Source organism: Sorex fumeus, unplaced genomic scaffold (genome assembly GCF_029834395.1).
Source record: "Sorex fumeus unplaced genomic scaffold, SorFum_2.1 ptg000037l, whole genome shotgun sequence".
In the NCBI taxonomy this organism is placed as follows: Eukaryota; Metazoa; Chordata; class Mammalia; order Eulipotyphla; family Soricidae; genus Sorex; species Sorex fumeus.
Genome location: NW_026606094.1, coordinates 38,443,483 through 38,458,310, shown reverse-complemented (window position 1 = coordinate 38,458,310; position 14,828 = coordinate 38,443,483).

Genomic DNA, 14,828 nt, shown 5'->3' with positions numbered 1-14,828 from the left:
GGAGTGAAGATAGATGGTCGGCAACTACACCACCTCTGCTTTGCTGATGACATTGTTTTAATAACACCAAACATCAGCCAAGCGGCACAAATGCTGGCCGACTTTGACCGTGAGTGTGGAAAGGTAGGACTACAGCTGAATCTTACGAAGACAATGTTTATGAGAAACAGCCTTGTTCCTGACGCCCCATTCGCTCTCAATGGAACGACCATCTCCGAATGCAACAGCTATGTGTACCTAGGTCGAGAGGTCAACATGACAAATGACCTGGCACCTGAGCTGCGCAGGAGGAAGAGAGCGGCTTGGAACGCCTTCAAGAACGTCGAAGAAATAGCTAAGAGGACGAAGAACCTCTGGCTCTGGGCACATCTCTTTGATTCCACTGTTCTTCCTGCATTAACATATGCCTCAGAGACCTGGGCCCTACGCAAACAAGATGAGAACGCTATTCAGGTCTCCCAAAGAAGAATAGAAAGAGCTATGCTTGGAATATCACGTTTCACTCAAATGAGAGAACGAATCCGGAGTTCTGACATCCGTTGACGATCAAGGATCAGGGACGCTGTCTCATTTGCCAAGGTGTCTAAAATCAGATGGGCTGGTCACGTAATGAGATTTAAAGAGGACCATTGGACTAGAGCTGTTACTGATTGGATTCCACGGGATGTCAAGAGACCGCGTGGCCGCTCACCTACCAGATGGTCAGACTTCTTCGTCAAGGTCATGAACGATCGGTTTGAGGCCCTTCATGTTCCCGGAGCGAACAGATGCCATTGGGCTACACTAGCACGCGACAGGGACAAATGGAGACGTTACTGGCGCCAGCTCGAGCAAATCGACGACTAACAGGAAGTTAAGTGATTAAGTGATCCTATTTTGAACAATGTTGTATATAGAATTTAGAAATGATTTGACGGATGACCTTGTTAAGACTTCAGTGATGCCAAAGCTGAATGTGGTGTTGGCAAATGAGTAAGAATGTACTAACTTTTAATACATACACCAAAATTTCTCAAGATTTACCATGTCTAACTTCATGGTGTTATCAAAAAGATGACCAACTACAAACACCAAGGTGATAGACCCATTTATCATTCCTGCTTAGTTTCTTTGTTGTTCTTTCCCCCAAATTACCTAAAAGATTGAGTCATCCTACAGTATGCCTTGGGTCTCTTGGGCTCTGCATTTTGTTCTCATTATTTTCCTTTTTGCATAATTTTAGAACAATATTATTTAATAGGAGCTGTTTACCCCTTGAATTAATTATGATGAGCTATAATGACACGAGTTCTTCATCTCTGCTGAACATAATCAAGTGCATTTATTAAATTATTAAATGATCACAGGTGAAAACATTTTTAAGTTGTGTTCACTTATAAATCATCCTTCCATCTCTTTATGAACAACCATCTGTGCAAATATCTTGATGAGAGGAAAAACAAAAGTTAATAATTTATAAAACATAAAAGGGCTGAGCAATAGCACAGCAGGTACGGCGTTTGCCTTGCATGCGGCCGACCCGGTTTGATTCCTTCATTCCTCTTGGAGAGCCCAGCAAGCTACTGAGAGTATCCCGCCTGTACGGCAGAGCTTGGCAAGCTCCCTGTGGCATATTTGATATGCCAAAAAATAGTAACAAGTCTCACAAGGGAGACGTTACTGGTATCCACTTGAACAAATCGATGAACAATGGGAGGACAGTGCTACAGTACTACAGACTATAAAAAGTTATAATCGACAAACTCCATGGTAATTGTTAGTTGATTATGGGTTCCCATAATGTTCAAATAGAATTTTGGTTAGATTATGGTCAAAGCTGCTGCCTTTTACTATAAGAAGTCTTTGTTTATCCTGACCAGAGAATATGCTAATTTTTGTCATTAAGAATATTTATGCTATAAAATTTCTGTTAAAGTACTGCCATATATAAAGGTCTTCAAATATATACTCTAGGTAATTGGAAAGGAGGGGAGGAGATCAGTATGTGGATAATCTTTGTGGCCTAAAAGGGTAGTGAGGTTTATTTGGAAAGTCTTCTGCGCATTAAACTGGTCAGATATAGTCAACCTGGTTTGAGAGAGTGGTGATACTCAAGGCTTATTCCTGTATATGTGTTCAAGGATCACCCCTGGTGGAGTGTGAGGAGATCATATGAGGTGATAGGGATCAAAATTGGTTCAGTCTCCTGCAAAAAAAACAAGTTCCCATTTTACTATTGTTCCAGCCTCTGGATAAGAGACTATAATATCTGTAATATTGTCACACAGCAAGGCTTTTTAAGTGTCAGGTTCTGCTATCAGGGCTTTAATCTGGGCATGATTCTTTAGTCTTTGCCACTCACTTATTATGTGAACTCAGCCTCAGTTTCCACATCTGTATTGCCTTCTTGAATTGTGAGGATTAAATCAAACCATGTCTGTAAAAGGTACTGAGGTAAAACATTATTTTTGCTCCATTGGTGTAAGTGAAAGTGAAAATGCAATCCATATGCTTCCACTTTTCCTAAAGACTGGGTGTTATTGATTGGGATGAGTGAGATTAGATTATGGTGTGGGGATACTTTCTAGGATTTATTCTGCTTCCTACGGGCTTATGCTGTTCAACTTTGGTTACTTCAGATCCAGAGCATGAGTTATAAGAGAGCTGATGAACAGGTGAGTACCCAATCCTGAGGTGAGTAAACATCCTACAACTTGCAAGGTAAATGCTTTTGGATAACCAGAGAAGTTAAGTATCAAAAGGAAATCAGAAGCAATTAAGTCAACCCTGCTCATTACTGAATGTAGGCCAGAAACTCTGGATTAACAGTATTCAGATTTTAAGGAATGCTAAGGTAAAGAAAAAATGAAATTTATGAGCATGATTTAGTTTATTAATAATTGCAAATGAGTATTGCTAATGTATTTATTATTTAATAACTAGGAACTATGCTGGAGCAAGAGCACAGCGGGTAGCGTGTTTGCCTTGCACGAGGCTGACCTGAACGATCTGAGTTTAATTCCTCTGCCCCTCTCAGAGAGCCCGGCAATCTACTGAGAGTACCTTACCCGCACGGCAAAGCCTGACAAGCTACCTGTGACTATGTGATACGCCAAACACAGTATCAACAAATCTCACAATGTTACTGGGCCCACTCAAGCAAACTGATGAACAATGGGAGGACAGTGATAGTGTAGTGATTCAATGTTAAATGAACATTTAGCTTTTACCATTGGTTTATAGGAATGTTCTTTCTCTTGTAAATCATTTAGTGTTTGTAATATTTCACTTACTTTGTGAATTATCTATTGTTCTTCACTTTTTTAAATTGAGTCACTGTGAGATAGTCACAAGCTTTTATGTTGACTTACAATCACACAATGATCAAACACCCATCCCTCCACCAGTGCACATTCCCCACCACCAATATACCAGAAATATACCCCCTTTCCACCCTCCCACTGCCTCCATAGCAGACAATATTCCCCATACTCTGTCTCTCCATTTGGGCATTGTGGTTTGCAATGAGAGAGGTTACCGTGTTTCGTCCATTATTTACTTACAGCACACATCTCCCATCCTGACCAATTCCTCCAACCATCATTTTCTTAGTGATCCCTTCTTTATCCCAGGTGTCTACTCCCCTCTGCTTATGAGACAGGCTTCCAACTATGGAGCAATCTTTCTGGCCTATGTATCTACTGTCCTTCGATGTCAGTCTCATGTTATCTTATTTTATACTACACAAATGAGTGCAGTCCTTCTATGTCTGTCCCTCTCTTTCTAACTCATTTCACTTAGCATGATACTCTCCATGTCTCCATTTATAAGCAAATTTCAAATTTCATCTCTCCTAACAGCTGCATAGTATTCCATTGTGTAGATGTACCAAAGTTTCTTTAACTAGTCATCTGTTCTAGGGCACTTGGGTTGTTTCCAGATTTTGGCTATTGTGAACAGTGCTGCAATATATTGTTCTTCACTTTCAATGTTTGTTTTAGAGTTTTTATATTAATAATATCACTTGATCACTTCACTTGACTTCCCATTAATCATCAATTTGCCCGAGTGGGCGCTGGTAACGTCTCCATTTGTCCCTGTTGCGTGCTAGTGTAGCCCAATGGTGTCTGTTCATTCTAGGAACATGAAGAGCCTCAAACTGATTGTTTAGGGTCTTGACTAAGAAGTCTGACCATCTGGTAGGTGGGCGGCCACACTGTCTTTTGACGTCCCATGGAATCCAGTCAGTAACAGCTCTAGTGCAGCAGTCTCCTCCAAATCTCATTATGTGTCCAGCCCATCTGATTTTCAACACCTTGGCAAACAAGACAGCATCCTTGATTCTTGATCATCGACAGATGTCGGAACTCCGGATTCTTTCTCTCATTTGAGTGAAACATGATATTCCAAGCATAGCTCTTTCAATTCCTCTTTGTGAGACCCGAATAGCATTCTCATCCTGATTTTGTAGGGCCTAGGTCTCTGAGGCATATGTTAATGCAGAAAAAACAGTGGAATTGAAGAGATGTGCCCAGAGCCAGAGGTTCTTCATCCTCTTAGCTATTTCTTCGACGCTCTTGAAGGCATTCCAAGCTGCTCTCTTCCTCCTGAACAACTCAGGTGCCAGGTCAATTGTCATGTTGACCTCTCGACCTAGGTACACATAACTGTTGCATTCAGAGATGGTCGTTCTATTGAGAGTGAATGGAGCATCAGGAACGAGGCTGTTTCTCATAAACATTGTCTTTGTGAGATTCAGCTGTAGTCGACCTTTCCACAGTCATGGTGAAGTCGGCCAGCAATTGTGCTGCTAATGTTTGGTGTTATTAGAACAATGTCATCAGCAAAGTGGAGGTGGTGTAGTTGCCAACCATCTATCTTCACCATCTCCCATTCCTTCCCATTCCAGTTGTTGCATGATGTTCTTGAGGGTGGCACTGAAGAATTTTGGTGAAATGGTATCACCCTGCTGAACCCCTCTCTTGACATTGATGATCGCTTCTTTGTAGAATGGTGAGATCCTGGTAGTGAATCCGTAATACCACTCATGAAGGATCCTGATGTATTGAGTTTGAATGCCCTGATTGGCTAAAACCAGTAATTACAATGGGTCTCATTCCCCTGACCTTGAAGGTGTCACCAATATGGCAGCATTGAGAAGGATGAGGAAGGAGAGGCTGATAAAAATCTCAAGGCCGAACTAGGCTGCCAAAATGAAGAAAGACAAAAATGATTGTCTGTACTTTCAATACATGTACGCAAGCATCAGATGCATCCATCGATGACCTGATGGTACAAGTGCGAAAGATCAAGTACGACATCATTGTTCTGACCGAGACAAGAAGGCATCAATCACATTACGCCATTTTTGACACAGGAGAACTGTTCCACGGAACATGTGATAAAAGAGGCAGTGTCCTTTCAACATGAGCTTGGCCATGAGCATTGATTCATTCAAATGCCTAACAACCCAAATCGGATGATTACACTTGAATAGATGTGGCTCACTGCCAGCAGTTTCTATCTTCATCATCTATGCACCAACATCCAATTATGATGAAGGAGAAATTGAGAAGTTCTACATGGAGTAAGAGAAGTTCTATAAAGAAGACCACACCTTCTACAAGATTATTGGCAGTGACTTTAATGCCAAGATAGGACTGAGAAGATCAGCCAGAGAACTCTACATTGGGACCCATGGCTTAGAATGGAATGATCAGGGTGAGAGACTGTCTGAGTTCATCATGTTGACCAAGACCATCCATGGTAACTCACAGTTCCAGGAGGCCGAATATAAACGTTGGACATGGGAGTCTCCTGGTGAACAGTTCCAGTATGAAATTGACCACATAATATTCAATCGATGGTTTTGCCTGACTGTTGTTGCTCTTGTCCCAAAATTCCAAACGGGATTGGACCACCTTCTCCTTCGTGCAAATTCTACTTCACATAGCAGGGAGAAATGGCTGCAAAGTTTAAGAAGAGAACTCCCAGAATGACCACCAACTGGGAGCTCTTTGGCACTATTGCTGCAACATGGGAAGATGCCATTGTTGACAACATTGATGAGGAATAAGATCGACTGGTTCAGCACTTCCATGATTGTGCAAGGAACGCCGAGAGAGATAGCCACAAAAGAATGCCTGTCTTCGAAAACTCTTGAGCTTATTTGCCAATGTGGTTTGGCGCATGCCTCAGGCAACCACAAGCAAATGTCCGAGCTTGCAAAGCAGTGCAGAGATGCAATAAAGGAAGACCTCCTTCAAAGATGTCACACCGCTGGCCAAGCAAGTGAAAACAGAGATAGATAAATGGGACTATCTTAAACTAAGAATCTTCTGCACCTCAAAAGAAACAGTGACCAAAATACAAAGACAGTCAACTGAATGGGAAAGGATATTCGCCAACTACACATCTGATAAGGGGTTAATTTCAAGGATATACAAAATACTGGTTCAACTCCACAAATAGAAAACATTCAACCCCATCAAAAAATGGGGAGAAGAAATGAATAGAAACTTTGACAAAGAAGAAATCCGAATGGCTAAAAGACACATGAGAAAATGTTCCACATCATTAATCATCAGGGAGATGCAGATCAAAACCACAATGAGGTATCACCTCACACCACAGAGACTGGCCCATATCCACAAGAACAAAAGCAACCGGTGCTGGCACGGATGTGGTGAGAAAGGGACACTCCTTCACTGTTGGTGGGAATGCCGACTGGTTCAGCCCTTCTGGAAAACAGTATGGATGATTCTCAAAAAACTAGAAATTGAGCTCCCATTTGACTCAGCAATACCACTCCTGGGAATATATCCCAGAGAGGCAAAAAAGTATAGCCGAAGTGACATCTGCAATTGTCTGTTTATTGCAGCACTCTTTACAATAGCCAGAATCTGGAAAAAACCTGAGTGCCTGAGAACAGATGACTGGTTGAAGAAACTCTGGAACATTTACACAATGGAGTACTATGTAGCTGTTAGAAAAGAGGAAGTCATGAAGTTTACATACAAGTAGTACTACATGGAAAGTATCATGTTAAGCGAAATGACTCAGAAAGAAAGGGATAGACATAGAAAGATTGCATTCATCTGGGGAACATAAAGTAACAAAATAGGAAACTAACACCCAAGTATGGCAGAGATTAGTACCAGGAATTTTACTCAATGACCCGGAGGACAACCACACATGTTAGGGGAAGGGGGAGCTCAGAAAGAGAAGGGAACACCAAATAAAGGGTGTTGGGAGGATCCGCCCACAATGGGAGAGCATGCTGAGGGTAGACTGTCGACCAAGCATGATTGCCACTCAATGCCTCTTTTGCAGACCATGGCACTCAAAAGGAGAGAGAGGGAAATGCCCTGCCACAGAGGCAGGGTGGGATGGGAGCTGTGAGGTGGGGGAGGGGATGCTGGGATCCGTGGTGGTGGGAAATGCGCACTGGTGGAGGGATGGGTGTTTGATCATTGTATAATCGAAACCCAAGCACAAAAATGTGTAAGTCTACAACTGTACCTCATGGTGCCTCGCTATTAAAAAATAAAAAAATAAAAAATAAATAAAAAAAATAAAGGAAGACCTCAAAGAGAGAAGACAGAAGTGCTGGTAGATGCGGCAGAAGCTAGGATAAGAATTCGTAATGCCCGCCTGTCCTTTGCTAACTAGAAGACCAAGATGACTGTCCTCTAATGTCCTGATGGATCTATCGCATCGTCCAGAAGGGCAATGGAGAAAATTATCCATGACTTCTACTCAGATCTCTTCAATAACCATGTCCACCTGCCCACATACAAAATTCTGCAGGATGGATATGTTGTTCCCAATATTCTCCCTTCTGAAATCTGACATGCCATTTCATCGGTAAAGAAACGAACAGCACCTGGCCCAGACAAGGTCAGACCTGAACACCTGAAGAAACTGCCATCAGTACTCATCAATATGCTGGCTTGGCTCTTCACATGCAAACTGTCTGAATGCAAGGTCCAATCCCAATGGAAAACCAGCAGGACCGTACTACTGTACAAGAAGCGAGATATCCACGACATTGGCAACTATTGCCCAATCTGCCTATTGTCTGTCATCTACAAGCTGTTCACACGAGTCATTCTGAATAGGATTGGCAGAACACTAGATGAAGGACAACCATGCGAACAAGCCGGTTTCTGAAAAGGATTCAGCACGATTGACCATATCCACATGATAACCAAGCTCATTGAGGTTTCTCGGGAGTTCAAGATGCTGCTCTGTCTAACGTTCATTGATTTAAAGAAGGCCTTTGATTCTTTTGAGATGGAAGCGGTCATTGAAGTCCTAGCCAATCAGGGCATTCAAACTCAATTAAGAATATCATTTAAATATTAAATTCTAGTTTATATATCACACATACATTATATATGTTGCTAATATTTTCATTTTATCAGTTGTCTTTTAATTTAGATTGTAATTTATTCAATAAGAAATTAAAAATTTTTTGTAGTCAAACTGTCAATATTTTTTTAAAATTATGTTTAGTCACATGTACCTTTGTGCCTGCTGGTCTTTTCTCCTGAAATACTCTTCCCAAAGCCATTATTGAAGGCATTTTAGGATGGTAGTTATGAAACACACTGTTCACAGAATCCTCTCCTGTTTTTGAAAATCCTACATCACTTGGACATTCGTTTCTGATTTGTTTTGTCATTTTACTTTCTACTTGTATATTTAAAGCAAGAGATTTAGTGTTTCAGATTTGGAATAGACTCAAGATATCTGTTATCCAGTGTGTTAACTGATAGTAAAATTGGTGTACAATATTCTTGCTATTGGCTGGAGCGATAGCACAGCAGGTAGGGCATTTGCCTTGCACGCAGCCAACATGGCCGACCCAAGTTCAATTCCTCTGCCCCTCTCGGAGAGCCCAGCAAGCTACTGAGAGTATCTTGCCCGCATGGCAAAGCTTGGAAGGTTACCCGTGACTTACTCAATATGTCAAACATAGTAACAAGTCTCACAATGTTACTGGGCCCACTCAAGCAAATTGATGAACAATGGGAGGACAGTGACAGTGACAGTTCTTGCTAAGTTGTCCTTTAACTTTTGCTTCTTTCCCTCAACAGAGAACGCACTCTAAATTATTCCTGCCTAGGTATTCCCTGTCAAATTGCAAGGTTATATTTTTCCTTAGTTTTAACTAATGTTTCTCTAAATATTGTCATTTCACTAAAAGTTTAGCATTTTTTGCTGTGTATTGCTTTGATGAGCATGGGCATTGCAAACTATACTTCCCAGAGTTACTTGCCTGTTAGATTCCTCAGGTAGAAAGCCCAACAATGAAACCCAAGGTTGGGAGAAGGGATTTTCATTCTTTTTCTTTTCATTCCTGCTAAAGTCTATATCAGGTTTTGGGTAAAATTCTAGCTCCTTTAGTAGTTGGCTTATTTGTCTCCTCAAAGATACCTTCAATACTGGCTCATCATCTAAATTCTCTTTTTTATTTTCCTAGCTTTAGAGTGCTAGTACACTTACTCTCTCTGGGTTATTTCTGTGTTTTTATTTTGATGTTTCAGTTTACCAACACTTGAGTAACCAATTCTTATATCTAATTACCCATTAAAATACTTTGCTTTCTACTACTGACTATATTTTAATTCATATTAATAGGAATGGTCCCAGGAAACATATATTAAAAGATTAATGTCTGGAATTGTCTCAGTTATGTTCTTGTCCTTGGATACACTGCTTAACTAACTCCTTGGCAACAGAAGTGAGTCACTAATAATCCATGACATGCATTGAGATCATGATTAATTAAATGATCTCTTGTGGTTGATAGTGATAAAGTATTTGCTGAAGCAAGTTTCTTAGAGACCAAGTGACTGTGATACATTTCTTTTTGGTAGTAATGAAAGATACAAAGAGTATAAGGCAATATAATTATTTTTGACTGCAATGGTGAGCTTACTAAAAGAAAATGACAGCCTCAGGTCTTTAAGCTTTCAACTAGAGACACTGTTAGAAAACCAAAGTTCCTATAAAAGCCTTAGAAGAATAGTTCATTTTCTGTAATCACTGAGCTTTTGATTTGATTCAGAAAAATTCAGAATTTATGTGTGTTTTAGAATTACACTTCATGTTGAATTTATAAACTGTAAATTTATTCCTTGAAAATTAGGACATATCTTGATATATTTATACAATTAAAAACGACTCAGCTATTTTTTTGTGGGGGTACACCCAGTGATGCTCAGGGGTTATTGCTGGCTGAGCATTTAGGAATTACTCCTGGTTGTACTTGGGGGGCCATATGGAATGTTGGGGATTGAACCTGGGTTGGCCATGTTTAAAAAATTAAGAAATGTTGCCATTAGCAGCAAAGTTGAAATGAGATACAAGGGGGCTATATGAAGCAAAGTCATAGGGAAAAAGATAAGTACTGGATAACTTTACCTATGTGTATAGTATCACTGTTATTACTGTTATCCCATTGATCCTAGAATTACTCGAGCAGGCACCAGTAACGTCTCTATTCCTCCCAGCCCTGAGATTTTATTTATTTATTTATTTATTTATTTATTTATTTTTATTAGTGAAATGCTATGAGGTACAGTTGTAGACTTACAAATTTTTGTGCTTGGGTTTCAGTTATATAATGATCGAGTACCCATCCCTCCACCAGTGCCCATTCTCCACTACCAATGATCTCAGTATCCCTCCCATCCCCCTATCCCCCCCATCCCACTCTGCCTCTGTGGCAGGGCATTCCCTTTTATTTTCTCTCTCCTTTTGGGTGTTGTGGTTTGCAAAAGAGGCATTGAGTGGCAATCATGTTCTGTCTATAGTCTACTTTCAGCATGCATCTCCCAACCTGGGAGGATCCTCCCAACACTTTTACTTGGTGCTCCCTTTTCTATCTGAGCTGCCTTTTCCCCTAGCATGTGCGGCTAGCCTCCAAGCCTTGGAGTGAACCTCCTGGAACTTATCTCAACTATTCTTGGGTGTTAGTCTCCTATTTTGTTACTTTATGTTCCCCAGATGAATGCAATCTTTCTATGTCTGTCCCTCTTTTTCTGACCAATTTCACTTAGCATGATACTTTCCATGTAGTACCACTTGTATAGGGCTGGAGCCATAGCACAGCAGGTAGGGCGCTTGCCTTGCACACTGCTGGCCCGGGCTGACCCCAGTTTGATTCCTCCGCCCCTCTTGGAGAGCCCGGCAAGCTACCAAGAGTATCTCACCCGCAGGGCAAAACCTGGCAAGCTAACTGTGAAGTTTTGGATATGCCAAAAACAGTAACAAGTCTCAAAATGGAGACATTACTGACGCCTGCTCAAGCAAATCAATGAACAACGGGAGGATAGTGCTACAATGCTACCACTTGTATGTAAATTTCATTACTTCATCTTTTCTAACAGCTGCATAGTACTTGATTCTGTAGATGTACCAAAGTTTCTTTAACCAGTCATCTGTTCTGAGACACTCAGGTTTTTTCCAGATTTTGGCTATTGTGAACAGTACAGCAATGAACATAGAAGTGCAGATGTCATTTCGACTATACTTTTTTTGTCTCTCCGGGATATAATCACAGGAGTGGTATTGCTGGGTCAAATGGGAGCTCAATTTCTAATTTTTTGAGAATCGTCCATACTGTTTTCCAAAAGGCCAGCCCTGAGATTTTAGCAGCCTCTTCATATTTTCCCTGTGATTGGAGGCTCTTTCATGGTCAGGGGAATGAGACCTGTTGTCGTTATTGCATTTGGCATATCGCATACGCTACGGAGAGCTTACCAGGCTCTGCCTGTGTGGGCTGGATACTCTCGGTAGCTTGCAGAGCTCTCCGAGAGGCATATAATGTATAGTATAAAGATGTAAAATTGAGGAATAGACAAAGTTCAAAGACAAAATGACAACAAAGAAACCCCCAATGATTGTTGACAAAAGAATTAAGATTCTGAGAATAGGAAGGAATATTGGAGACGTGAAGTAGTGTAAAATATAGTTATGGATTTTGGTGGTTTTCAAAAAACAATATAGGAAGAGAAGAAAGACTAAGAATTTTCGACGAATTATGATATTGATTTGGAAGAAATGGGGTAGAAAATGGCCTGAGAATCATGAATCCTGAGTGGATGTGCTGTTTATTTTTAGACTTATTTTGGGGGTGGTGATGGTAGAGGAATAAATTTTTACTGCTGTATCTGAGGATAAAAGCTTACTCTTACTCTAAGGTCTTATAAAACTGCTTCCCTGAAGCAGTTGCCTGAAAAGCAACTAGCCTTGTCATGACATCTATAACTTGAGTCAAGAATAAAAACAAGGTATAACTCCCAGGGATATTGGTGGTAGAGAATGTGCACTGATGGAGGAATGGGTGTTTGATCATTGTGTGATTGTAACCCGAACATGAAAGCTTGTAACTGCCTCACAGTGATTCAATAAAATTAAAAAAAAGAATATAAACAAGGTATAACTCATGAGAGTGTTACTACCCTCAAAAGAATTGTAAAGTCATACTAATATATATATATATATATAGGTAGAAATATGGTGAATTTATCAGGAAATAGATTTTCTGGTTGCTAGGTTAAGATAGATGGAATATAAAACTCAGATTAGGCTGTGTTTATTGCTGTGCATTCAGAGAGAGACTGAATTTAATATATTAGCTCAAGCAGATGGAAGTGGCTGTGGCAGGTTGACTGACTTGGACTCAATGAATGTCTACATTTAATGAAGCTAAAATGCCAGAGCTTCTGGGAGGAAGGAATTCAAAAGTCCATGTAGGTGGAAATTTGGCAGTGGATTAATCATTTGCAGTTTCATACTGCCCACCCCTTCCACTGAAATACTAGAGAGGGTTGAGTGATTCCCTATTTCACCAAGGGACTGAGAAACATTTTAATTGGAGTCCCAGCATACATAATAAATAACCATGAGACTGATAGCTGTTACTTGGAGGCAAGGGGTGATGGTAGAGCTGGATGCTGCTACTGTCATAAGTCTGGTAAGTGGCATTCCAGACAGAGAGGAGGTAGTAGTGTTAACTACCAGACAGCAAATGGAATAATTGCTGTAACTGGCAGCAAAATGAAGAGGAATCTGAATGCTTTGACTCTACAAAGGAATGCAACGAGGTCCCAAACTTAAGTTTGTGGGGAATAGAACCAGAACACATCTGTCTTGACTTCCTGCCTGAGACTCCTTAATTAAACCTCATCTATCACAAAATCTTTCATATTTTTCAGGTAGTATAAGGTTACTTAGATGTGTGTTCACATGTACTTGTTTTCTTTGAATCATTGGTAAGGAAAAAATGGCAAAAAAAAAGCCCATGAAAAACAAGTCACAATCACGATGGTGACTACTATTGCATTTTGATGGTGCTGTACATCGAAAGCAATCACAACAGAGATCTTTAAAACTTCCACCCTTAAGCTGTTTGCTATATGGCCTTTTGTGGTTTTTTTTCACTCCTGGTCTAAAAATTAAAAAGCAGGAAAAGATCAAGTTTTTGTGATCACCCCTTACTTTGTCAGTTAAATATTTTTTTAACCTCTCTTTTGGGGTGAGTGGGGAGCACGACCAACAGTGCTCAGGGCTTAGTCCTGGCTCTGAGCATAGAAGTCACTGCGGGTGGTGCTCAGGGGACTTGTGGGGTGCTGGGGATCCAACTTGGGTTGACTATATGCAGGGTACAGGGCAAATGCCCTACCTGCTCTATTATCTCTCTAGCCCTATCAGTTTAATTTTTATAATATTATATTTTCATGTTTTAAAATTTTTTGTAGATATAACTGGGATTGTTTTGCTTTGTTTTCAGTTTGGGGCCACAACCAGTAGTGCTCAGGACTTATTTCTACATCTGTGCTCCAGGATCACTCCTAATGATGTTTGGGGGACCATATGGAGTGCCAGGAATTGAATTTGGGTTGGCTGTATGCAAAGCAATACTCTACCTATTCTACTATCCTGCAAGCCCCTAGTTATAGATAAAATTAATCTATGATTTTTTTTCTAGGCTCTGAAAAAGCTTGGGCAAATTTATCAGCAGAAGGAACACAATCACTGTTTTCTTGTGAAGGTGGGATACTTGATTCCCTTTTCATTGGTCTATTTCAGAAAGTATAATTACTACAGACGCTTTTTTTAAATCACTGTGAGATACACAGTTACGAAGTTGTTCATGTTGGGTTTCAGTCATACAGTGTTTGCTCCATTTACATGTGTGCTCCAAACACTCATCCATTTAGCAGTGCACATTTCCCACCACCAATGTTCCCAGTTTTTTCCTGCCACCCCCTCCTCACCTGCATCTATGGCAGATACTTTTCTTCTCTCTCTCTCTCTCTCTCTCTCTCTCTCTCTCTCTCTCTCTCTCTCTCTCTCTCTCTCTCCCCCCCCCCCTCTTGGGCATTATGGTTTGTTATACAGGTACTGAAAGGTTATCACGTATATCACGTTACCTCTTTTCAGCACTCACTTCTTGTCCAGAGTGATCATTTCCAACTAACATTGTTATAGTGGTTCTTTCTTTGTTCTAACTTGCCTCTCCCACCCCTATTGTGGCAAGTTTCCAACCACGGACCAGTCCTCCTAGCTCTTGTTTCTACTGTCCTTGGGTGTTAGTCTCAAACTTTGTTGTTTCTTTTTTTGATATCCAGCAAATGAATGCAATCATTCTATGTCTGTCTCTCTTCCTCTGACTCATTTCATTCAGCACGATCCTCTCCATATCCATCCATTTACAAGCAAATTTCATGATCTCATTTTTCCTGGTGGCTGCATAGTATTCCTTTGTGTAGAATAGAATATTATACTATATCTTATCCAGGCATCTGTTCTTGGGGATTTGGATTGTTTCCATA